Source organism: Cynocephalus volans, chromosome 10 (assembly GCF_027409185.1).
Source record: "Cynocephalus volans isolate mCynVol1 chromosome 10, mCynVol1.pri, whole genome shotgun sequence".
NCBI classification, from domain to species: domain Eukaryota; kingdom Metazoa; phylum Chordata; class Mammalia; order Dermoptera; family Cynocephalidae; genus Cynocephalus; species Cynocephalus volans.
In genome coordinates, this window is record NC_084469.1 from 106,524,748 (window position 1) to 106,552,028 (window position 27,281).

At 38.7% G+C, this 27,281-nt stretch overlaps 2 pseudogenes; one reads left to right on the forward strand and one right to left on the reverse strand.

Moving 5' to 3' along the window:
* Window positions 1–6,198: 6,198 nt before the first annotated feature.
* LOC134387618 (olfactory receptor 7A17-like) lies at window positions 6,199–7,120 on the reverse strand (annotated as a pseudogene).
* A 2,331-nt stretch (window positions 7,121–9,451) lies between these two features.
* On the forward strand, window positions 9,452–13,693 carry LOC134387619 (olfactory receptor 7A10-like; annotated as a pseudogene).
* The last annotated feature ends 13,588 nt before the right edge of the window (window positions 13,694–27,281 follow it).

The following is a 27,281-nucleotide window of genomic DNA, read 5'->3' on the forward strand; positions in this document are numbered from 1 at the left end:
CTATAAAACTATTAGAATACAGCTGAAGAAAATATAGATTACAGTGGGTTTGGCAATGACATTTTAGATACAATACATAAAACATGACCCACATTAGAAAAAAATTGATGTTTTACTTTATTAAAATTTTAAAATTTGGCCCTGGGAATGACACTGTTGGGAGATTCAAAATGCAAACAAAACACTGGGAGACAACCTTTATGAAACATGTTTCTGATTAAGGACTGGTATTAAAAATATATAAAGAACTATTAAAACTCAAAAGAAGGATACAAACAGCTCAATTTGAGAAATAGGCAAACCAACCGAATGGACACCTAATAAATAAGATATACCATTGGCAAATAAACATATAAGAATATCCTCAACATTATACATCATCAGGAAACTGCATATTAAATAATAAGAATCAAATACACACGTATTAGAATAGTTAAAATACAAAACACTGACAACACAAAATGCTGGCAAGGATGTGGAGAATAAGTGTGTACACACACATGGAAATCTTCACAGAAATATCTATAACAACTTTTTTTTATAATTGCCAAAACATGTATGCAATGAATATAACCTTCAGTAGGTAAGTGGATATCTAACTGTGGTATATTCATACAATGAAATAATAGTAAGCAATAAAAATGAGCTACAAAGCCAAGAAAATACATAGGGGAAATTCAATGCATATTGAAAAGTGAAGGAAGTCAATCCGAAAAGTCTACTGATGGAGTTTGGATGTGCTGTCCCCTCCAAAACTCATGTGGAAATTTGATCTCCAGTGTGGCAGTGTTGGAAATTTATTGAGCCATGGGGTGGATCCCTCATGAATGGATTAACGCTCTCCCTGGGGGAGGAGGGGTAGTGAGTGAGTTCTCACTCTATTAGTTCCCACGAGACCTGATTGTTTAAAGGACCCTGGCACCTCCTCTTTCTCTCTCTCGCTTCCTCTCTCTTGCTTCCTCTTGCCATGTGATCTGCTTGTACCCACTGGCTGCCTGCCACTTTCCACCATGAGTAGAAGCAGTCTGAGGCCCATGCCAGATGCAGCTGTCCCAGAATCATAAGCTAAATAAACCTTTTTCCTTATAAATTACCCAGTCTCAGGTATTTCTGTTACAGAAACACAACACGGATTAAAACATCTACATACTGTGTGATTCCACCTGTGTGACATTCTGGAAGAGGGAAAACTGTGGAGTTAGTAAAAAATATCAGTGGTGGCCTTATGTAGCTTTGCCCCCCATGGATTTGTCACCCCTCTTCCCCTGGGTGATGGAGCCACAAAGCATTACTCAAAGCCCATCTCCTCCTAGCAGTGAGAAGCCCCAAGGTGGTTAACTTCCCCAGAACCCTCAAGGGAAAGGCATTCTTTCCTTGGGAAATTAACCCCAAATTGGGGTTTTCTTCCTACATTTATTCTTTAGCCCACGGAGTTACAGCAAGAGACATAGGTGGGGTTACAGTTTAACAATATTGGCTGGTAACTCTCAGTGAAACAAGCCAGATGACATTCCATAAGACAATTTAAGTGATCCACCAACAAAAGCTTGATCTCAGCAAACACTCCTTCTTACAGCAGTCTCTCAGTATCCTTACATATTAATCAGTAACTTGTTTATCTTTGAACCAGCAGCCTTGCTGTGTTACAAATCTTTATCTTACACCAGAGAATTTAGAGACTGAAGAAAATTTCCTGTCCTCTGCAAGGTCAATCTTTGAAATGGCAAGGCTTTGGAAAACCAGGCCCTGTGAGGTACATTTGCTTTATGAATCCTCTACAGCCTTAGATTCATGGAAGGCAGGCAGAGATGAATACCTGGAACCTAGAGGATATTTAGGGCAATGGAACTATTTTGTATGATACTGTAATGGTGGATACATATCATTGTCAAAACCCAGAGAATGTACAGCTCAGAGAGTTAACCCTAATGTAAACTGTAGACTTCAGTTACTAATAGTAATGTATCTATATTTGCTCATCATTTGTAACAAATGAACTACACTCGTGCAAGATGTTAATTATAGGGGAAACTGTGTGGTGATGAGGAGGAAGATTATGACTCTGAGCTTTCCACTTATATTTTCTGTAAACCAAAAACCTCTCCGAGATATAAAGTCTATTTATTTTTTAATGGGGTACATAAAAATGGGTATAGTCAGATATTGGAATACCATACACCAATGCAAAGATTGATCTGCAACCATATCCAACAATATGCATAAACCCATAAAATAAGCTTGATGTTAACTAAGGTGTGCTATATGATTTACCTTATAGAGTACAAAAACAATCAAAACTAATGTATGGTATTAGGGTCAGAATAGTGGTTATGTGGGTGGAGGGAGTGTGTTTCGAAGATAGCCCTGGTGAGAAAGATCCTAGGGTGCTGGTTATACAGCTATATTAAGTTTGTGAAAGTTCCTCCAGCTGCATATTTATGATGCACTTTTCACGGGAATATCATATTTAAGTAAAACAATTGTTTAGTGTGATATGGAGTGTATGTAAACCTCCAGTGAAATAGTAGAAAATATCAGCGGTGGGAATGGCAAGACAGATCACAAATCAGACTTCAAGAAAGAAAGTTCCCACTGGTAAAATTGAAGACCCAGAAATTGAGACTTGGAGAGAGAAATGGGGAGCAGTATGAGAGTGAGAGAGAACATGACTGAGAGAAAGCCAAGAACCTTCCACAGCTAAACGTTGCAGAAGGCTCTACTTGGATGCCTTGCTCAACACATGTCCATCTCTGTGTCCCAGCATTTCTGCAGGTAAAATTCATGCTTCCACCATCTCCACTTCCCTTCATTCCTTGCTGGGCTCACTGGGGTCATCAAAATGTGTCCATGAATCAACATTCCCCTAACTTCACTTACCAATTGTGTCAAGACGTAGGCTTCTTGGACTCAGTGCGGCATTTAGAAGGAAAAGAGTTCATTTCTTCTTACTCAAGAAGTGATGAAGCAGAGGGGAGGAGCAAGAAGGGGACATTTCTATCTACAGACTCTTGACCTTCTGAAGTAGAATTTCCATAGATTTACATTAAACATATAGTATGACTTTCAATCACTTGTCCAAAAAATTCATTTTCCTGCTTAGGATGGAGGTGAAAGAACTCATTCTTCAGGGTTTGAGCCTTGAAGTATCCCCCCAAGTCTGATGAATTGACAATTATACTTGTGCAGACCATTTGCAGAGATGGTCCTAATTCACCACTCTTCTCTGCATACATAACTTTTTTGGTGTGACTGTGAGGCTTCTCCCATCAAAGAACTCCATCCAGTTGGAATCTATTTCTCCACCTTTGAATCTGGGCTGGCCTTAGCATTTCATACTTGCATTGCACAATAGAATATGGCAGAAGTGACAGTGTGCCTAAAGGAACCTTGGTGTGCTGCTGCTGCTCTCTCCTATAACTCTGCCTCTGACCTGTGAACAAGTATAGGCAAGCCTGCTGTAGGAGGAGTGGATGGTGGGGAGCAGATCCCAGGTGTCCCAACCACGGCCACCCATACAAGCCTCAAGCCAGCAAACACCTAGGTATGAAAGAACCCAACCAAGATTAGCAGATTAACTTCAGCTGATTTGTATCTGATGACAGACTCAGGAGGAGACCAGAGGACACCAGAAAACTTTCACATCATAGACTCCTATGTGATACAAAAGAAAAAAACACACACAAATCATTTTAAGCCATTTATTTTGGGGTGGCTTGTTATGCAGCAATAGCTTACTGATGCAATAATCATGCAAACAGAACTGAGGACATTCAGAATAATTGGCTACTTCTTATATTTGAAGGCAACATTCATAATTACCTGGTTATTTACATGTATTTCAGATAATTATATTGAAATGTGACTATCAATGAAATTCCATTTCACGTAATTGGGAAAAATTGGAAGAACATGCATGTTTATCCAGGAAAAACTCATTTCCATTATTCACAAGTCATCATCACCAAAGGCTTGACAGGGTTAGATTCAAGCTCTTGTGTGACTCATCCATTGCTCATGAACATTGAAGAGAGATTAGAACATAAAAAAAAAACAGAATAAAATTTATGATCAAGTATATACAGACTGTTCACTTACCTGGATATTAATGTTTATGACAAAAAATTGAAAAGAGGATATATTTTGTTTAAGGTAATAGAAGGAGTCATATTTGTCAGCAGCACTGGGTTATTTTTGAGGAAAAACCAAAATAACAGAATAGCATTCTGTTCAGTCATAAAAAGGAAGGAAATCCTGTCATTTGCAACATCATACATGAACCTGGAGGACATTATGTTAAGTGACATAAGCCAGGCACACTGTAGAATTAAAAAAGTTGATCACACAGATGTAGAGAATAGGATGGTTGTTTCCAAAGGCTGGAGTGGCTGGAGAGTGGGGGTGAAGTTGGTGAGATGTTGGCAAAGGATACATAATTACAGTGAGATAGGAGGAATAAGTTCAAGGCATCTATTGTACAGTACAGTCAATATAGTTTATAACAATATAATATATTCTTGAAAAATGCAATGAAAATGGATGTTGTGTTCTCATCACAAAAATGATAACTAGGTGAGGTAATGAATTTGTTAATTAGCTAGATATAACCATTTCACCATGTATATATACTTCAAAATCTGATGTTGTACAGATAAACTCATACAGTTTTATCTGTCCATTAAAAAAGATACAAAGAGACACAAGGGAATTGTTGGAGGTGATGGGCGTTTATTACCTTGATTCTGGTGATATTAACATGAATGTATACACAGGCAGAAACTCACCAAATTGAACGTATTACTTATGTTTGGCTTTTATATATCAATTAAACATTAATAAATCTGGAAAAGAAGAAAAAAAAACAAGGAGAAAAAAAAAGAAACATGATGCAATGAATAGTATAGAATAAGACATCAAACCTTCAGTCCACTGAAACACCTCTTTACACTTGGACACCAAGGCTGCACATTTCCATGACTAGATGTACATCACCAAAAACAAATATTCTATAGAAGACGAATGATTGATAATTTTACATATTACAGGTCATCTCTGAGTTGACCATATTAAGTCAATTGTTTTATTCTAATTTGTCTGTCTGTGTACAATAAATTTTAATGTATATTTTATAGGCAAAATTTCATTAATTTTCTTTTTTAAATTTAATTTAAATTTATCAATATTCAATGTGGTTGATTATTGTGACCCGTTACCAAAACCTCCCTCCTTCCTCCCTCTCCACCCTCCCTCCCAACAACCTCATATCTGTTCACTTGTCGTATCAGTTTCAAGGAATTGTACTTGTTGTGTCTTCTTCCCTACCCCTCAGTTTATTTGTGTATTTATTTATTTATTTTTAGCTCCCACAAATAAGTGAGAACATGTGATATTTCTCTTTCTGTGCCTGACTCATTTCACTTAATATAAGTCTCTCAAGGTCCATCCATGTTGCTGCAAATAAAATTTCATTAATTTTCTGTGCCATAAAATATGGTACCCACTCTGAACACTGTGCTGTGTGTGAGAATAGAATCCTCACTAACTACCTGTCCTTGATTATTATACAATGTGTGTATATATATATATATATATATGAAAACATATGATTGTACATAAAATTAATATGTGTCAATTAAAATAAATTGTTTATAAAATTAAAAACATAAAAAATTATAGTTGCTGAGGGGGAAAAAAAGAACAGATCTTTATGAGGGGAATAAAATCCCATTATCAAGTGTAAAACCACTACTATGTTAAGGTCTAAATTATAAGGAAGAGCAGTTGAGGTAGTCAAATAGAAAGAAATGATAGACACAAAAATGAAAAACTGTGGTCTATCATTTCTTTTATAATAAAATTGTATCAAAAACCTCAACTGTCAAGAGTAGTTTTTCCATAAAAATAGCACAACTCATCACTATATGAGATGAATAGAAATGTACAAATAGTTTATGATCCGAAGTTGGGAATAACTTTGTGAAAGCAGGAAAAGGGGAAGGTAAAATATATTGAATATCAGACAGAGCAGAAGGTTACTATACAGAGTTCCTTAAAGTGTATAAACCAGTTAAAATTAATGAAATAGAAATCACAGGAAATAATTGGCAAGTTCCACTTCCATGACCTGATCAAAGAATTGAAATGCCTGGTTCTGAAGCTTAGAGCCCTGCAATCACAGGCAATTCTTGAAAAATAGCTCTTTTACGGCTTCCCTCTGAAGAGATTTTCCGGAGCCCCTTTTATGTCCTTACTCCTCAGGCTGCAGATGAAGGGGTTCAGCATGGGTGTGACCACAGTGTACATCACTGAGGCTACAGCACTTGAGGGTGAGTTGTGTGTAGCAGCAGAACTAAGGTACACTCCTAGGCCTGCACCATAAAATAAGGAGAGAGCTGAGAGGTGAGATGCACAGGTGGAAAATGCTTTGTACTTCCCCTGAGCTGATGAGATTGCAGGTATGGAGGAAGCTATCTTAGAATAAGAGTAAAAGATCCCAATAAGGGGTCCACAAAACCACAGCCCTGCTCCCAAATTAATCCCCATGTCATTAGAAAATGTGTCAGAATAGGCAAGGTGGACAACCTAATTAAGTTCACTGAAAAAGTGGGGGATTTCCAAGTCTGTACAGAAGGACAGCCGCAGCACTATTAAGCTATTTAACAAGGAATTCAGGGCACTCATGATCCAGGACACCAGAATGAGTAGTACACAGAGCCGGGAGTTCATGATGACTGCGTAGAGCAGGGGTGACAGATGGCCACAAACTGGTCAGCACAGTCAGGAGGAAGGTGTCCAAAATTTCAAAGAGTAAATAAAAGTATACCAGGGTGATGCAGCCTTCATAGGTTATGACTTTGCTGTGTGTCTGGTTGTTCAGCAGCATCTTTGGGACAGTGGTGGAGGTGACACAGATATCCACCAAGGACAGGTTAGAGAGGAAGAAGTACATGGGTGTGTGGAGGTGGGAGTCTGAGATTGTGGCCAGGATGATGAGCAGGTTCCCAAGAACAGTGACCAGGTACATGGACAGGAACAGCCCAAATAGAAGGGGTTGCAATCCAGGTTCTTCTGAAAGTTCCAGAAGAAGAAATTCTGAAATTCCTGTATCACTCCCTGGTTCCATATGGTTGATGTGACTATGAAAAAATGAGAAAGACATCATGACCCAAACTGCCTTACTAACCTTCAAGACACTAATTCCTATATTTTGTGTATTAATATGATTTCTTTAGTGGATCCCTTGTGCTACCTCTGACTAGAATTCCCTGTCCCATTCTCAGCCTTTCACCAAATGGTCATGTATTCTAAAATTTTAGTGAGCAATTCTTTCCTGGATTTGAGGAATATAAATTGGTTGACAGTCACATTACATTCTCTATTTAGGCAGTGATTGATCAGTGCTAAGAAATGAAAGTCCATAAAATCTAATAATAGAGGGATAACTGATAACACACACAAAGAAACACAAATATAAGTAGATAAAGTGATAATTGTGCAGCATTCAGATATGATGGATACTATGAAAAAGAAAGAGGATATAGAGGAGGAAGTTGATAGGGACTGATATCATTTTACCGGGTACTCAGAAAAAAATAGTGGTAAGATATGTCAGTTTGAACATTCATCTAAAGAAAAAAAAAGAGCAAAGGACTAAATCAAAAATTCAAAAATGGAAGTACACAAAGAACAACCAAATGAAATATCAGAAGAAATGTTTTGGTTTTTATATGGTCTGATAGGAGATGAGACAAGACTTTTCTCCCACTCTTTTTTTTAATGGGTTATGCATATTCATGAGATAAAAAGCTGATTGTCACCCTTGTTGCCCAAGATGTGAAGGCCCAATATATACTGGCAGCATACCCATTTCCACAAATTGCGATTGTACCCCATGTCCCCCACCCAATTATCCCCAACCTCCATCCCCTTCCCCTGCCCCCTCCACTAAACTTTGTATCCCAAGGTATATTTTCTCCCTCTGCAAGTCCAGCGCACCACTGTCCCCACTCTCCCAACTCTTCTTGTGTGGTACCTTTACTCTGTTAATCTTGGACTCTCAGTTTTTATCTATTTTCTGACAAGTCCAAAGAGCACATGCTAGGCCTGGTCTGATCTTTGTCCAATATGCGCAGGCTTCCCAGGACCATGTTCTGTGACACACTGCACACATCATGACATTACTATCCTTTTCCACTGAATGACATCCTGCATGTGGTGTATCCCCGAAGGCATTACATCATACTCATTTAATTCATTGTACCCTGTGTTCACCATCATAACGCAAGATCCAAATAGCAGGGACTTTACCCATTTTATTTACCTCTGTATTTGCGTGATTATATGAAAAAAAAAATAAAGAAAAGGAAAAATTATGAAATATAATGAGTAACAGTGAAATTACACATGGTTAAATAGAGCAGTTTCAAAACAACTTTTCTAAACAGTTGGAATGGAGCATCAAACATTAATTAACAAGATATAAAATACCATTAATTTATGGACATTAAGATGGACTAATAATGAAGTTGTCAAGGACCTAGACATAAAAAAAATATTAAGAAAATGCATATTAGAGAATGTTCCCAGAGTGTCCTGGCACATTCTTGGCCAATGCCCATTTATTACTTGTTGAATGAATCAGGAATTATGCCTCAGTATATATGGGAATTTAGTAAATGAAAAAGTTATATTTCGATTTAATTGGAAAAGCTTGAATAGTTAAATAAAAGCTGGCATCAATGGCTTTCTGTCTGGAAGAAAATAAAATTTCATCCCCTACCTCATAAATTACAAAACAAACAAACAAACAAGCAAACAAACAAAAACCACGGAGAATTTAAAGACTTCAGTATAAAAGTAAACAATATATTTTACATGAATATCTAGAAAACTACCTCTACAATTTAATATGAGCAAACCATCTTAAGTAAGAAAAGACTCTGGAGTAGGAAGATACACATTTCACTAAAATTTAAAACTTTTTATGTCCATAAGTATAGCTTCAAAAGTCAATACTGAAACAACAATCTATAAAAATCAATTGAAAAATTAACTGTAGGAAATGAGCATATATTAGTAATCAAATCAAAATGGTGATCAAACATATAAATATTGGCTCAAATCCAACAATAATTTAAGAATGCAAGAGATCTTTTTCAAACTTTCAGAGCTGTCACATTTACTGACATTAGAACTTTTAAATTGGTGGCCAATGGGGAGCTCTGTAATCTTGCTGGCAGAAATGTGCAGTTTTACAAGGTCTTGGGGAAACAATCTGCAGATAGTTACAAATATAAAAAATGAAAATAATCTGTAACTCAGAGTTTCAAAGCCTTGGCACTACTGAAATCCTGGCGCAGATCATTCTTTGTGGTGGGGTCTTCCCTGTGCATTGTATGAAGTTAAGCAGCACCCTTGGCTTTCCAAAGACCCATCCCTAGTGTGAAAGCCAAAAATGTCTCCAGACATTGCTCAATGTCCCCTGGAGGACAAAATCACCGCCAGTAGAGAGTACTTTTTTAATTAAGCAATCCCAAATTTTGTAGCACTGATATAATAGTAATTTACTGAGGACAAAATGTGACAAAGCATCAATAGCGTAAATAGCATGGAGACACATGAGATGTTATGCAGCCACTGATAATAAAGAATCGGCATTACAGTAGTTGATTTCAGAAACTTCCTTAAGGTGCAACACAGTGAGAAAAAAAGAGGAGAACGGTTAGAAAAGGAGACTGCACTAAAACATAAAGAGCATTTCCAGTGTGCACAGCAGTCTACTCATGCATTTGTATAATAACTGTATGGGTATGTATGTATGCATAATACAGAAAGAGAAGTTTTAAAGTGAAACTAAGAACTTAGATAACAAGGAATGGCAGTGAAAATGCAGTTTGGTTGAGTAGAGTGGTTTCCAAACTACTGTATGAAACAGAGTAGAGTAAAAGTCAGAGAATAACTTTACATAAATACATAAAATAGTAATAATTTAATAAAATCAATGAGTCACTACTTCAAGATTAAATTGCAAAGACATAGAAATAAAAGAATATAATAGGAAGGATTTTTTTAATTGAGTAGAGTAAACAGTATCTAAAAGTATAATTTATCTTAAAAATATGAGGATTCTAATATGTTTATGAAAGATAAAGTTGATTTTTATCCAAATAATGAAGAATTGTTTTTAAATGATGGCAACTTTTAGAAATAGATCAAACCACAAAAAGACAAAAGGTACCATAAGGAATAACAGAGGTGTGAAATCATGATGAAAATATGCATTAAATGCTATTTATTTCCTTAAAGCATGCAGAGGAACTTTCTGCATTTTAAAAGCAATGAAGAGAAAACAATATGACTGACTGATAAATTTGTCTACACAAAATTCATAAACATTCACACATTTCCCCCAAATATAGCTTTATAAAAGGACCAAATGACAGACACAAAAGTTGGTGAATAATCCCGCTTATGATGCTTTTAAAAATGTGATTACAAACAGGAATAAAAACATTTCAACCTACTAAAGAAGTAAAGAATCTACACAATGTGCAATAGAAGAAAAAATGTCTCAAAAACATAAATATATTCAGCATCACAGGTCAATAAATAATTGTAAAGTAAAGCTTGTTTGTGTACTAGTTTAGCCCATTGATTTGTTTTTCCTGAGATACCCAGTGTGTGAGAAAATACTACTCTGAAAAGTCCATTGTTCTGGATTTCTCATCAGTTCAGAAACATACTAAAATATGAGCCATCTCATTAATAAAAAATAAATACCCTCACTTGACTACACATCCCTCCAGAGCAAATGCCGTTTCTCCTCTGCATTTAATTGCAAAGGTCCTTGGACTTATGTTCTACTTTTACTGAAACCCCTTTAAGCCTCCCACCCCCTCTTCTCATTTGGCTTCCATGACTGTCACTGTGCAGTCAACAGTCACCAGCATTGCTGAGTTCAGTATTCACTTCTGTTTTTAGCATCCTAGATAAATACCTCAATTAATTTAATTAATCAAGCAACGAAACAAACAACCACAGCAATCTCTCAGTGGTGTTCAGGTCACCCACTATTAATGTATCAGGGTGTATTTTGCTCTTTAGGTCTAAGAGTGTTTGCTTTATATATCTGAGTGCTCCAGTATTGGGTGCATATATGTTTATTACTGTTATGGCTTCTTGCTGGATAGATCCTTTTATTATTATATAGTGGCCTTCTTTGTCTCTTTTTATGTTTTTTGGTTTAATGTCTGTTTTAACTGATATAAGAATAGCTACTCATGCTCATTTTGGGTTTGCATTCGCATGGTATATCTTTTTCCATCCCTTCGCTTTTAGCCTGCGTGTGTCTCTATATATGAGATGGGTCTCTTGAAGACAGTATATACTTGGGTTTAGCTTTTTTAACCCAATCAGCCAATCTGTGCCTTTTGAATGGGGAGTTTAATCCATTCACATTTAGTGTGGTTATCGACAGGTATTGTTTAATTCCTGTCATTTAATGCTTTTAGTTTAGATGTTTTAAATGTCTTTTGATGTTACTTCTACTTTTATTTCTCTTCAATGTTAGTTGGATATTTGAGGTGGCGTTATTCAGCTTCTTGCTCTTTCTAACTGGCATTTTTGTTTTAACAGCAGGTTTTGCTCTTGTGTATCTGTGGTAGTGACATTCAGTTTTCAGGTTCCAGATGCCTTGAGAATTTCTTGCAGGGCTACTTGTGTGGTGGTGTAAGAGAAAGAATTGTGGCACAGCAGGTTGTTGGCTCAAAGACAGACTAGTTACTGATTGTTATGTAAAGATACTGAGAAATTGCTGTTAAGAAGGAATGTTTGCTAAGATCAAGCTTGTGTTGATAGGACCACTTAATTGCCTTACTGGAATGTCACCTGACTTGTTTCACTGAAAGTTACCAGCCTATACTGTTAAACTATAACCTCACCTTTGTTCTCTTCCTGTAACTTCCTGGTCTGGAAAATAAATGCAGGAAGAGAACCCCAATTTGGCGTTAATTTCCCAAGGAAGGTATCCCTCTCGCTTGAGAGTTCCAGTGGGAGATTAACCACTTTGGGGCCTCTCACTGCTCAGAAGAGATGGGATTTGAGTAATCCTTTGCATCTCCGTCACCCAGGGGAAGTGGGGGGACAAATCCATGGGGGGCAAAGCAACACAAAGCAACACCTCTTCACTCTATAACATCCTTACCCTGCATCATTTGCTAATTATAATGACCACATGAAATAAATTTTATAGTTTATTGATATTCTGTTGTCACCCCAACACACACGTACCCACATATCCCAAAATAAAACTTGTTAAAGACAAGGATATAAAAATATGTTCACTTCACTTCTGTTTCCAGGACCTGAAGTTGAAACTATACTTAGCACAAAGTATCTAGTAAAAGTATTTCATGAATGAACAAAAAAAGGTCTCAGAGAATGTGTAAAGGAAAACATTGCTATGGACAAATGTTGAGGACAAAAGACTATGGTGGCCACTCACTGATAGCATCAAGAAGATGAATCACTTGGTATTCCCTGACTTTTCAGCTAAAGAGAAATAGACCTGTAGATGATATATAGGAATTCATTCACTAAATGTGTGCAAAAGGCAAACATAAGTTCTGTTAATCTGTTGAACACTGTGTGTCTCTAAATTTGTGGCATTCTTGTATCTTTTCCAATAGTTTCACCAGCACATGGGACTGGAAAAGCAAACATGTTTCAGAGTTTATCCTCCTGGGACTCTCAGAGGAGGCAGACCTACAGTCTCTTGTCTGTGGGCTGTTCCTGTCCATGTACTTGGTCACCTTCACTGAGAACCTGCTCACCATTCTGACCATTATCACTGACTCCTGCCTCCACACACCCATGCACTTCTTCCTCTCCAATCTCTCTTTTGCTGACATCTGCTTCACCTCCACCACCATCCCGAAGATGCTGCCGAACGCCCAGACACAGAGCAAACTCATTACCTATGCAGGATGCATTAGTGAGACATACTTTTCCATGTTTTTTTGGAGTTTTGGATAACTTCCTCCTAACCGTGATGGCCTATGATTGGTTTGTGGCCATCTATTACCCCTGCGCTATGCCGTCATCATGAACGCCTGGCTCTGTGGTCTTCTGCTTCTGGCATCCTGGATCATAACTGCTCTGCAGTCTTTGTTGGAGAGCTTAATGGTTTTGTGACTGTCTTTTTGGACAGAAGTGGAAATTCCCTACTGTTTCTGTGAACTTAATCAGCTGGCCCAACTTTCTTGTTCTGACACCTTCCCCATTGATGCTGTAATGTATTTTGCAACTGGAATTACAGGTGTTGTTCCACTCACTGTTATCCTTTTCTCTTACTCTGACTTTAACATCTGTTTTGAGAATTTCATCAGCTGGGGGCAAGTATAAAGCATTTTCTACCTATGGGTCTCATCTCTCAGTTGTCTCCTTGTTCTATGGTACAGGTCTGGGAGTGTACCTTAGTTCTGCAGCTACCCAAAACTACAGGTTAAGTGCTATAGCCTCAGTGATGTGCACTGTGGTCACACCCATGCTAAACCCCTTTATCTACAGTCTTAAAAACAAGGACATAAAGCAATCCCTTTACAAACTCTTCAGCCCAAACCATTCTCTACATAAGGGGATTTTGTCTGAATGTAGACTTATTCATGAACTACAGTGTTCCAAATGCTTGAAGACATAAATCGCAATAATTTTTTTTCAAATTACTGATATCATCTGCAATTTACCGTATTGACAAAGTTTGGTCTCTTTAATTTTTCACACATTGTAAACAACTGGGGTCTTTTAATGTATTTTCTTTAAAAATTTTTGATCTCTCTCATTATATTTTTTCTGGGATTGGTGTTGAAAATAGAATCCACTGCATGAATTTTCAGCAGCAAAATGCATAATACAGGAAATTGGGTACTTATAATACTATAGGAAGAGTCAGAGGAGCAAATGTGTACTACTGGACCTGTCAGATTAAAACAGCTGCCCCTGATATAAGCTGCTCTTAGAGAAAAATCATTTACCCTATTGGACGCTATATACCAATTTTCAGGATGTGTGTCTACCCACTTCAGAAAGAAATCACATCTGCAATAGCAGAGGTAACTGGAGTCACAGCATGATAAAGTTTACAATAATCCAAGTTCACTTTCTAATATCTAATTTTCTTCTGCATCATGTAAAGCAGTAGTTAAGTAGGGGCATAACAGTCATCTGTACCCATGGTATTTCAAGTACTGATAGTGTCACTAATCACTGTGATTTTCCCGGGGATGCTTTGTTACTCTTAATATTTTGATAGGCAGGAACACTGTAGTTTTCTCTTGGCAACTTCTACCATAATATTCCTTGTTCACACATTATGAAAGCTTTGTGAGTATTCTGCCAATGGCCAATTATGACATTTTCAACTACACATTCCACAAATTTGGCAGTAATAAGAGGACATAATTATGGACATAAAATATGCTTTGTGAAACAGAATTAGGCTAATACTTTATTATCATACTTCCCATAGGTGACCACATTAATCTGTAGGCTGTACTGCTAATTTCCTATTAACCACTTCATAATTTTCTAGTTAAAATCCACAGGTTTCTTTGAGCACTAATATTCTGAGAAATTCCTTGCAGTGTTCTCTGAAAAAGAAAGAAGGAAGGAAGGAAAGAAGGGAGGGCAGGAAAGAGGATGGAAGAAAAGAATAAGAAACAGAAAGAAATAAAGAAAATAAAGACAAGGAACAAAGGAAGAAAGATTAAATAAAAGGAGGAAAAGTGCTTAATTGTATTTGCAGACTTTTGTAGCATACATGTTCTTATTTGGGGCAATTTTCACCAACGAGTGTGACTTTGATGACCATGGAGTGAGACGAGATGTGTACAATCAGACCTCATGACCTGTTTTGAGCTGGTTCCAACACACCAGTGCCTTTGGGTAGAGTTAAGAGGAAAACATAGAGCATTCATGTATGCAGTAGTAGTATTTTCTCAAGGTTAGCTTGTCCCATGATTTGATTGTCTGGGTCAGTGAACAATCTCAAGTCTGAGAATCAAGTGAAATGTTCTGAATCTTCATTCTGGTGACTTAGACCAAGCTTCTATTAATAAGATTATTTTTTAATTTTTATTTTTTAATTTTATTTTTTGGTATACAGATTCACAGGATCTTAATAAGAAGTCCCTCATTTTTATTCATGGAGACACTAGAACAAATTGCCTTTTCCAAAAATTTCTGTGGTTCAGTCTGTTGAGAATAAAATGCTGGTCCTGCTGCCTTTTACATTAACAATTAGTTTCTTGCCTCCTGGGTTGAGTGACGTGCACTTGGCCTCTGGCAGTCCAGGATGCCTTTCTCCCCTCTGAACTCAGGGTGACCTTACTTCATTTCCAACACCTCCCACGCTAACTCAGTCACACATTAAGACAACCCTACAGAGATTTCCAAGGAGATGGTGCACATATCATCATTGCATTTCTCAATCTCTTGGTGAATACAACAGCCTCTAAGCCATTTCTTAGGGCATCCTGGGGAGTTCAGGCGTGGGATCTGAGAACGTCCAGCGTACCAGTCTCTGTGAACTTTGGATTCATCCCTATGCATAACAATAAGGTATTTGTGGCATAAACTTTCTTTTAAGAGTAGGCCACTCTTTAAAAAAAATTTCTGGGTGGTAAAACATACATAACATAAATTTACCATTTTACCATTTTGAAGTATAAAATTCAGTGGTATTAAGAATTTTCCAGTCTACCTAATGTTCTAGAGTTTCCATCTCTAAAACATTTTGATTATTTCAAACTGAAACTCTGTACCCTTTAGGCAATAAGTCCCCATTCTCCCCTACCCCCACTTCTGTCAACCACTACTTTCTGTGTAAAAATTAATTTGATTCTTTTAGGTATATATAAGTGGAATCATACAATATTTGTTCTTTCATGTCTGGCTTATTTCAATTATCATAATATTTTCAAGGTTCATTCATATAGTATCATGTATCAAAATTTTCTTCTTTTTAAGGCTGAATAATATTTCATTGTATGTATGTACTACATCTTGTGTATTGATTTATCCATCAATGGACATTTGGGTTATTTCCATCTTTTGACTATTGTGAGTCATGCTGCTATTAACACAAACATCTGTTTTGGTCCCTGGTTTCACTTGCTTTTGGCATAAACCTAAAAATGGAATTGCTAGATTATATGGTAGGTCTATGTTTAATTTTTTGAGGAACTGCCATACTGTTTTGTACAGTGCCTGCACCATTTTACATTCCCACACATTCTTGTTATTTTCTTTTCCTTTTTAAAATAATAGCCATCTTCATGGGAATGGAATTAGATTTCATTGTGGTTTTGATTCATACTTTCCTAATAATTAGTAATGCTGAGCATCTTTATATTTGTTAATTGTCCATTTACATATTTTCTATGGTGAAAGCTCTCTTCAAGGCATTTAAACATTTTTTAATTGGGGTTTTTATGGTTTTGGCATTGAGCATTAGTAGTTCCTTATATACTCTGGATATTAATCACCTATCACATATATGACTTACACTGCCTTGTAACAGCATTGATACTGTCCTTTGATGCAAAAATTTTTTAATTTTATAAAGTGCAGTTTGCCTTTTGTGTGATATCCCAAAAATCATTGCCAAATCTAGTGTCAATAAGATTTATCCCTATGTGTTCTCCTAAGAGACATATAGTTTTAGCTCTTATGTTTAGGTTTTTTATCTATTTTGAGTTAATTTTTTTTATTATTATTTTTTAAAATTTATTTATTTATTTATTTATTTATTCATTCTAAGACTTTGTTGCAGATTAGTTGGGGGTGGGGGTAGAGGGAAAGAGGGAGGGAAATACGGTGGTAGGAAGAAGAAGGAGGGGGGCATGTTTGAGGCCTGTGGCACACCCCTTAATCTGACAAGAAAGACCAAGGGGCTTCCAGCAGCAGCTTGATCATTGCTGGGCTGGATGCAGATGTTGTGAGTATGGCTGAGGCTCTTGGCCAACCAACCACCCTATCTCAGGAACCCACTGTTTCTGGTGGTGCCTCAGTGGTCATTGCTAGGCTGGTTGCAGATGTCAAAGTGGTGTGGCTGAGGCCCTTGGATGCCCACTGTCCCAGCTCTGGAGCCTGGGGCGCTTCCTGTGGTCGCTCAGTGGTCATAACTGGGCTGGTTGGGTCAAATCTATATGTGGTGTTAAGTTCCAACTTTATTTTTTTGCATGTGGATAAACCGTTTTCCTAGCATCATTTCTTGAAATGGTGGTCATTTTCCTGTTGAATGGTCTTGGCATTTTGTCAAAAATATTTTTACCATATACTGGAGAGTTTACTTCTGGGTTTTATATTCCATTCCATTGTTCTATATATCTGTCTTTTGCCAGCACCACATTGTTTTTATTTACTGTAGCTAATTATTAGGTTTTGAAATCAGGATATGTAAATCCTCAAAATTTGTTCTTTATTCCCCCAAACTATTTGGGTTTTGGGAATCACTTGAGAATCCACCTAAATTTGAAAACAGGTTTTCCCTTTCCTTAGAACAAAGAAAAAGGCTGGAAGCATCATTCTACCTTATCTCAAAACTACTACAAAGATACAGTAATCAAAACAGTGTTTACTTACATAAAAGCAGATGCATAAAACAATGGAGCATAACTTATTGCCTGTTTTTTCATGTACCTGTTGGCCATTTGTATGTCTTCTTTGGATAAATGTCTATTCAATTCCTTTGCCCATCAAAAAGATGGTGAATAACAAATGCTGGTGAGAATGTGAAGAGAAGGGAATGCCCCTGTGTTGTTAGTGGGACTATAAATTAGTACAACTATGGAAAACAGTATGGAGTGTCCTCGAACAACTACAGATAGATCTTACATATGACCCAGCAATCCTACTTCTGATTATATATCCAAAGGAATGGAAATCATCATGTCTTAGGGATACCTACACTCTCATGTGCATTGCAGCTCTGTTTACAAGAGTCAAGATATGGAATAGTACTCTTCCATAAAAAGAATGAAATTCTCCAATTTGCTACAACATGGATAAGTCTGAAGAAACTTATGCTGAGTGAAATAAGCAAAGCACAAAGGGATAAATACCACATGTGCTCACTCATAAGTGGGAGCTAAGGGAGAAAGAAGGGAGGAAAGAAAACCACAGTGGTTCATTGGACTTGCAGATGGAGAGAACATACCCAAGGAAACAAATTGAAGTGGAGGAAAGGTGGAGGCAGAGGGAGGTGGGGCATAATTGGGTGGGGGGCACAGGGTACACATGCAATTTGTGGTAATTGGTGTGCTGCCAGTATGGATCTGGCCATCACATCTTAGGCATGAGGGGTGACAATCAGCTCTGTATCTCATGAATATTCATAAGGAATAAAAAATGTAGACCAATGAAAAAAAATACATAGAGCCTAGAAATAAACCCACACATCTATGGTCAACTGATCTTTCACAAGGGCACCAAGAATACACAATGGAAAATGGATAGTCTCTTTAATAAATGGTTCTGGGAAAACTGGATATCCATATACAGAACAATGGAATTACATCCTTATCTTACACCATGCATAAAAACGAACTCAAGATGGATTAAATGCTTAAATGTGAGACATGAAACCTCAAAAGTCCTAGAATAAACCATAGAAGAAATCCTTCCTGACACTAGTCTTTGCAATCAGTGTTTGGATAGAATACAAACTCTGGCAACAAAGGAAAAATAAGCCAGTGGCACTACATCAACTAAAAGCTTCTGCATAGCAAAAGAAACAATCCAAAAATTAAAAGACAACCTAAAGAGTGACAGAAAATATTTGAAAAGCATATTTCTGATAAGGGGCTAATCTCAAAGATATAAAGGAACTCCTACAACTTAAAAGCAATAAATCAAATAACCCAATTAAAAATTTCACAAAGGATCTGAAGAAACATCTTTTCCAAAGAAGACATAGAAATAACCAACAGGTATATGAGAAGGTGCTCAACTGTCACTAATTACCAGGGAACTGCTAATAAAATCACAATGAGAATCACCTTACACCTATTGGAATGGCTATTACCAAAAAAGACAAGAGGTAATTGGTGGATCTTGGATGTGACCAGCGCTATTTTGCACACAATAAGCACAGAATAGCCCCCGGCCTTGTCTTCTTTTCCAGCACTAAATCTATCCTCCCTTCCCTTTACGAAAAGCCTCATGACTTCTGCAAAACAGAAACCCTTTTGCTGCTGCAAGGGTGCAGTTCTCCCCCCCATCACATAGCATCCACATTAGCATAATGCCCCTCCTTGATTGTATCAGCCAGCCCTTGGCACCCTATATAAGCTCTCTCACCCCCACACCTGGTGCTGCCCTACACTTTGAGAACAGCCCAGCAGATTCTTCTCCTTTAATAAACCTTGATAAGTACCCAGCATCTTGTCTCACTTTCTTTCACCTCTCACATACAAAATACAATCATTCAATCTCAATAGTCCCAGAAGTCTTAGCTCATTCCAGCATAAACTTAAAATTCTAAAGTACAAAGTCACATCTGAGACTAAAGGCAAAACTCTTTCCAACTGTGAGCCTATAAAAATCAAAATAAAATTTATGTACTTCCAAGATACAATGGTGGAATCCACATTAGGTGCACATTCCCATTCCAAAAGGGAGGAATAGGCCGGAGGAAAGGAGGAACTGTCACCCAAAAAGTCCTAAACCCAGCAGGGCAGATGTTAAAGCTGCAAAATAATCTCCTTTGACTTGAAATCCTGCATCCTGGGCAGAGTGGGGGTATTTTGGCCTGTAGAGCCTTGGGGAAACCCACCTCCATGGCTCTGCTAGGTGTAACCCTCATAGCTTCACTGGTACCTGCAGCTTTTCCAGGAGGGTGTTGCAAATTATCAATGGCTCTACAGTTCTGGGTTCATGGCAGTTGCCCTGATCCTATAGCTCTACTTGGCATTGACTTAGTGGGTGCTCTCTGTGGGGACAGTGACCCCACATTTCGGCTCTGCATTCTCTAGTAGAAGCCTACTGTGGTGGTTCCACCCATTTAGCAGGTTTCTGTGGGAGGAGGTTTTCAAAAAACTACAAATAGAGCTACCATAGGATCCAGAAATCCCACTGCTGATTGCATACCCAGATGAAAGAAAATCAACATGTCGAAGAGATACTAGTACTCCCATGTTTACCATAGCTTGTTCACAGTAGCCAAGAGTTGTAACCAACTTAAATGTCCATCAGTGGATAAATGGTTGGAGAAAATTTGGTATATGCACACAATAGAATATAACACAGCCATTTAAATAAATGCAATTCTGCCATTTGCAGCAACATGGATGAGCTTGCACAAAACCCCTCTATGAGGCAGCCAAAGGGGATCCTGCCATTCCTGTAGATCCCATGAAGCCCATTCATTCTCCCTTACAGCAATTAAAAGCCGATCTCCTCACAGCCCTAGCTCTATCCCTCCCAAACCTGTCTCATCCTTTTATCCTATACATTACCACAACCCAAGGATTGGCAGTCGGGGTTTTGGGACAAAAGGCAGGAGGTATTTTCTCCCGTTACCTACCTCTCTAAACAATTGGACACCACACCTAGAGGATGGGCCCTCTGTTTAAGGGCCTTGGTGGCAGCCACCCTTTTAACACAAGAAAGCTCTAAACTAACTTATGGACAACAAACATTCAAGACCTTCTCAGCCATAAGGCCATGTCAATTCTCTCCCTTCCTGCCTACAACTTATCCACCTTACCTTCCTTGAAAATTCCCAGTTCTCCTTTAAACCTTGCCCTCCCTTAAATCCAGCCACTCTCATCCCAAAGCACTCATGACCCTTAGAACATAATTGCATGGAGGCTTTAGACCTCTTTCTCAATCCCTTTCCACATATCTCCCTGCCTCCTATTACGTGGCCCCAATGTACAGGGTTCGTAGATGGGATCACCACCTTCACACTCACCTCCTGGGTGGGTTATGCCATAGCAAATCTACCACAAGCTAACTACTGAGGCTGCCCCCTTCCCCCTAACACCACTTCCCAACAGGCAGAACCCAGTGCCCTCACCCTCACTCTCACTCTGGCAAGTAACAAATGAGTCAATATATACACTGACTCTAAGTATGCTCACCACATCCTACACTCCTGTGTGGCCATATGGAAGGAGAGAGGATACCTGACCACTCACGGAGGGCCCATAAAAAATGGACATCTTATTAAGGTACTTCTTGAGCCTGCACAACTCCCAAAAGGAGGTTGGGGTTATACACTGCAGAGGATACCAAACCTCCAATTAGCCCATAGCCCAGGGAAACAAACTGGCAGATCTAACTGCAAAACAGCGTGTTCAATCACCAGGTTCCAACTCTACCTCTCCCACTCAGGTCCTTCCCATTGCCCGTATGCCCTTACCCCAATACACACCCAAAGAAATACAGCACCTCCAACAGGTGGGAGCACAGAGGAAAGACAACTGGCTTACTCTCTCTGTTTGCTTTATCCTCTCTACCACACAAGCTGAGCAAATCCTTTTAGATTTCAATAATTCAGTTCATATAAACTATGAACCCCTACCATGTTTTCTTCAGCCCTTATATTACTCTCCCTACACGGCCAAGTTACTTAAACAAATCACTCAAAACTGTCCTTAGTGTACTTGTTGCTCCAATCATCGTGGCCTCCAAATTTGTTCCTTTCCCGCCAAGCAGGCCAGAGGATACACTCCTGGCCAGGATTGGCAAATTGACTTTACTCACATGCCTTCCCACAAAAGGATGCGCTATCTTCTAACCCTAGCAGATACCTTTTCAGGTTGGGTTGAGGCTTTTCCCTGTACTTCAGAGGATGCTACAGCAGTAAAGCATGCTCTCACCTCAGAAATCATCCCTCATCTTGGCCTACCTACCAGTCACTCACTCGACTACGGGCTGCCCTCCACAAGCCCACAGGCCTCAACTCCTTTGAACTTCTGTATGGCAGACCCTTCACTCTCACACCTCTCCCTTCCAGTTCATCACTTTTAGGCCCGTATCTCCCTAATCTTTCACTCATTAGAGATCTTCTTCGGGAACAGGCCAATCTTCTATTACCTCATCCTGTCCCCACCAAACTCTCAGACTTTAAACTGAGCCAGGGACAGCAAGTGTATATTAAGACCCAAATTCCAAAGCCCCTCTCATCATGCTGGGAAGGGCCTTATACAGTACGTCTCACCACCCCCATGGCAGGAAAAGTACTAGGAAAGGCCCCTTGGTATGAGACTTTACCCAAAGAATCTGTTAACACCAAGCCAGAGGGGTCCCTCTACTCCACCCTCAACCCAACAACTCCTTACACTTCATCCATTTTAGGACCCACAAAGCTGAAAATCTCCAGGACCTCCGTTCTTCCCCCAATCCCAGAAGAAGGACGACCTTTCTTCTGGTGATTATTCTCTCACTCTCATAGGCCAATTTCACGTCCTTCACACAGGAGCTGTTCCAGACTGTTCCCAACCTGCTATCATGGGTTTGCCATTGAGGGGCTTGATAAGTATATGCCACCGCATATCCCTAAACTTTATTATCTGTTCTAGTACTTGCTACAGAATTGGCCAGTGCTGCCCCAAAGGAGTGTAACATTATGGGAAGATTTCTCCTGGCACTCCTGTACCTCCTATCTGTAGGATGCTTCTTAGCAATTTCATTGTGGCAATGTGCCCTTTAAATTCTTTTGGATCCCTAACCTTTTGCATCTGTCCTGTGTTTTTCCTCCTATCTCAATGCTCCCCCTTACCTGGAATATGTAGGTTCCAGGTCCACAGGTACAATGCAGTCCTCAGCGAATCAGACTGGTCCTGGAGTGACTCATCTGTCTCCCACTTTGTGAGAACTTTTTGTGGTCACCCCCTCTCTTTTGATGCAGCCCACAATGTTTTCAAAAATGTCTCTTCACTTTCCTCTAATCTCACCTCAGTGGGGACTATCAGCATTATGCAGGGCCTGCCCACACCCTGCCTTTCTAACACCACCAAATGCTACCACTCACTTACTCCCTCCTTATCCATGCTCTAAAACCAGAATATGTTTCCTTCATAAAACTACATCATCCTGTTGCCTGCCCCCTAATGTGATTTCTTGCATATTCATTTGACTTGTAAATGATATCACCATCCAGACAGATGGAGGGATGGAGCCAGGACTGGGACTAACATCTCCCCGCCCCCTCAGAAAGTGCCCCTCCTCCCATAGGGCACTAATTGTACCTTTTTTAATTGGGGAGGGATCCTTCCTGCAACTGGGACTGGCATAGCAGACCTTGCTGCTGCCTCTCAATTCTATCAAAAACTCTCAGAAGAACTAAGTATAGATAGCATCTCCTCCCTCCAGTGACAGGCCACCACACTCACAAAATTTGCTTTACAGAACCGTCAGGCCCTTGACCTCCTTTCAGCCAACACAGGAAGCATCTGCCTTTACTTGGGGGAGGAATGCTGTTATTATGTATATGAATCTGGGGTGATCCAAAATAACTTAAACCATTTAAAGGCAAGCATTGATCATGGACACAAAGGGTTCCAAAACACAAACACACCTTGGGGGTGGCCCCAGTCACTGAATCCTTGGGTACCCTGGCTTGTGCCCCTACAAGGACCACTAAATGTGCTGGACTCATCCTACTCTTTGGTCCCTGTCTCTTTTAGTGTTTCTCTTATTTCTTGCAGGAATGTATGCAGGCTTTCACCAACCAAAAGGTTCCCAAATTGTTCCTTCAAGGAGTATATCAGCCCCTCAGAATCAGTGACCCTTTCCCAGAAGAATGCAGCCTCCCCACATGAAACCAATACCCCTCACCTAACTGTTTTACCCACCAATATAAATCTTTTATTTTTTCCATAGTTTTGCCCATCTCTAGCAGGATGTAGCTTCAGAAGAATGAGACCTTCACCCTTATTCCCCTTCTCCTTGTACTTAAAAGGTGGGAATGTTGGAGCTTGGATGTGAACAGCACCATTTTGCACACAATAATCACAAAGTAGTTGCCCACCCCTCCTTTTGTAAGAAACCTCATGATTTCTGAGAAACAGAAATCCTTTTGCTTCCACAAAGATGCAATTCTCCACCCTGGTGGCACAGCCTATGCATTACCGTAATGCCCCTCCCTGATTTTATCAGCCAGCCCTTGATGCCCTACATAAGCTCTCCCACCCCGACACCTGGTTATCAGCCAGCCCTTGATGCCCTACATAAGCTCTCCCACCCCAACACCTGGTGCTGCCCTCCGCTTTGAGTGCAGCCTGGCAGATTCTTTTCCTTTAATAAATCTTGATCAGTACCCGGCATTTTGGCTCACTTTCTTTCAGTTTCTTTACGTGGAAATGAAAGCTTATGGTAACTAGTTAACTAGGTCAAGGTCACAGATGTACTTAAGAATATAGAGGAAAAAACAAACCATTTTTTCTCTGCTATCACACTACAATGAACACAGAAGATCTGTAACCAAATGTGTGAGGTTTTTCCCCACATATGAAACAACAATTAGTTCTGCAGCAGAAACCAGCTGGCTGTCCTCTAGTTCAATTCAATTCTGACACTATCTACCTGGAGATAGCATCACAGGTTGAGGGCTCAGTCCCACAAGTCTGCCCCCTACTTCTGATTCTGATTGAAAGCCCCATGTTGTTTTACTTGTAATTCTGAATGATCAGCTATAAATTGGGGTGTCCACAGCTCCCTCCTTTGGGTTGATTAATTTGCTAGAACAACTCTTAGAACTCAGTGAAACACTTTTGTATGTCCAGTTTATTATAAGGTACACCTCAAAGGATGCAGATGAAGAGATGCATAGTAATTGGTTTGGGAGAAGGGACTGGGAGTGTCTATGCCCTCACTGGGGTGCCACCCTCCAGGAACCTCCACTTGTTAAGCTCTCTTTAATATCTCCGAACCCAGTCCTTTAAGGTTTTTATGAAGTCTTTATTGATTAAATCATTGGCCAATGGTAATCAATGAAACCTTCAGCTACTCTCCCCTCCCTGGAAGTTGGAGTGTGGATCAAAGTCCCAACCCTCCAATCCTGCCTTAGTCTTTCTTGTAACCAGCACCCATCCTGAGGACATTCCAGAGCCCCCAGCCATCAGTGAACACATCATCATACAAAAGACTCTTATCACTTTGGAGATTCCAAGAATTTTTGAATAGTTGTATAACAGGAGACTGGAGGAAGTTCAACTGTATGTTACATAATATCACAGAGGTGAAGAGGCTCAAACCCTAGTCACTCTCTGGGGCATGATGTTATTATGTTGTCTCTAGTCAAATCTTATAATAGTAATAATTAGATCTCAAAGAAAACAGGAGTCTTCTGATACGTATGAAATAGGAGAATCCATTTTATTGCCTTTTTCCGTTTCTGTGGGCTGGCCACGTTCCTTCTGGAGAATCTCACAGGAGGAAGTCTACTCCCCAAGAAAAGTTATGTCTCTAAGCCTGCAGGGTGGAATAAAGCAAACAGTAGATTAAGATTTCTTAATGTTTCCTTAATACTTAAATTGTTTTTCTTTGCATGTTACTGGAATTGAGCACATGGTCATGATTATGAGTTACTTGTATTTATTCTACTGAATCTTTGATTCACATCCTTTGATTATTTATCTTGTGTTTTTATTCTATTTAGATTATAAGAACTTTTCTATCCACAGTGTTGTTTTTTAACGTACAATATTATATATACAGAAAATAAATAACTAAACTATATATATGCACACACATACATACACCCACATATATGTAGCCTACATGTATTTATCTATATAGCCTAGTTTTTAATTTGTCTTTTATTTTCTTTACAATGTTTTTGATATCGACATTTTTAATGTACTCGAGTTTATTAATTATCTTCTCAGTTATATTTATTTGTATTTCTTTCATTTCCTTTTATGCTCAGAGAATTAATCTATAGTTTCTTGTAGACATATTATTTTAGAGTTTTCCTCAGGATTTAATTTACTGTGGTAATTGTTGTTAAGACAAGAATTTAACTTCATTTTGCTTCCAATAAATCATTTTGCAGTCAACATTTATTTCAAAATTCTTTTTCTCCTCATTGATATTGATGTTTGTTATAAAATAGCTTATTATTTTATTGAATTTGTGGTGTTTCAGCTTCTTTTACATTTCCATTTAGACTTACCTAAATCTCACAATATTTTGATAAATACAGGTTTCTGACACTTTGTAATAAGAAGCAAGACAAATATTCTCTCATATTTCACTTTAAAATTTTTGAATTTAATTTTTACTTTTATTCTTCTTGCAGCTGGCTGGTACAGGGATCAAACCCTGGACCTTGACATTATCGGCACCACACTCTAATCAGCAGAGTTAATCTGTTTGCTGTATTCCATTTTTTAAAAAAATTACTTTCCTCAATTGTTATTTGTGCAAGGCATGGCTAATTACCTTGTCAATATCTATTCTTGCTTCTTTCCTTAATAGCAGAACACCGATTTATTTTGGGATGTAAATACACAGCTAGATGCCTCAGTCTAAGGGTGACCATTAGTATTAGTTTTCTATGGCTGCTAAAACCACTTACCACAGTTTAGTGGCTTAAAACAACTCAAATTCGTTACCTTTAGTTATTAAAGTTGGAAACTCAGCATGTGCTTTGCCGGATTAAAAATAAAGGTGTCTCCAGGGCTGTGCTTCTTTCAGAAAGCTGTAAGGGAGAATTCATTATCTTGCCTTTCCAGCAACTTGGGCTCTCCACATTGGCTCATGTCTCATTTGCTGTTTTCAGGCAATAAGGGCAGGTTGAATCTTCCTCACATGGCATAATTCTTTTTTTTTTTTTTTAACTTTTATTTTGTCGATATACATTGTGGTTGATTATTGTTGCCCCTTACCAAAACCTCCCTCCCTCCTCCCTCTCCTCCCTCCTCCCCAACAATGTCCTTTCTGTTTGCTTGTTGTATAAACTTCAAGTAATTGTAGTTGTTATATCTTCTTCCCTCACCCACCCCGAGTTTTATTTGTGTGTGTGTGTGCGTGTGTGAATTTATACATTAATTTTTAGCTCCCACCAATAAGTGAGAACGTGGTATTTCTCTTTCTGTGCCTGACACGTTTCACTTAATATAATTCTCTCAAGGTCCATCCATGTTGTTGCAAATGGCAGTATTTCATTCGTTTTTATAGCTGAATAGTATTCCATTGTGTAGATGTCCCATATTTTCCATATCCACTCATCTGATGATGGACATTTGGGCTGGTTCCAACTCTTGGCTATTGTAAAG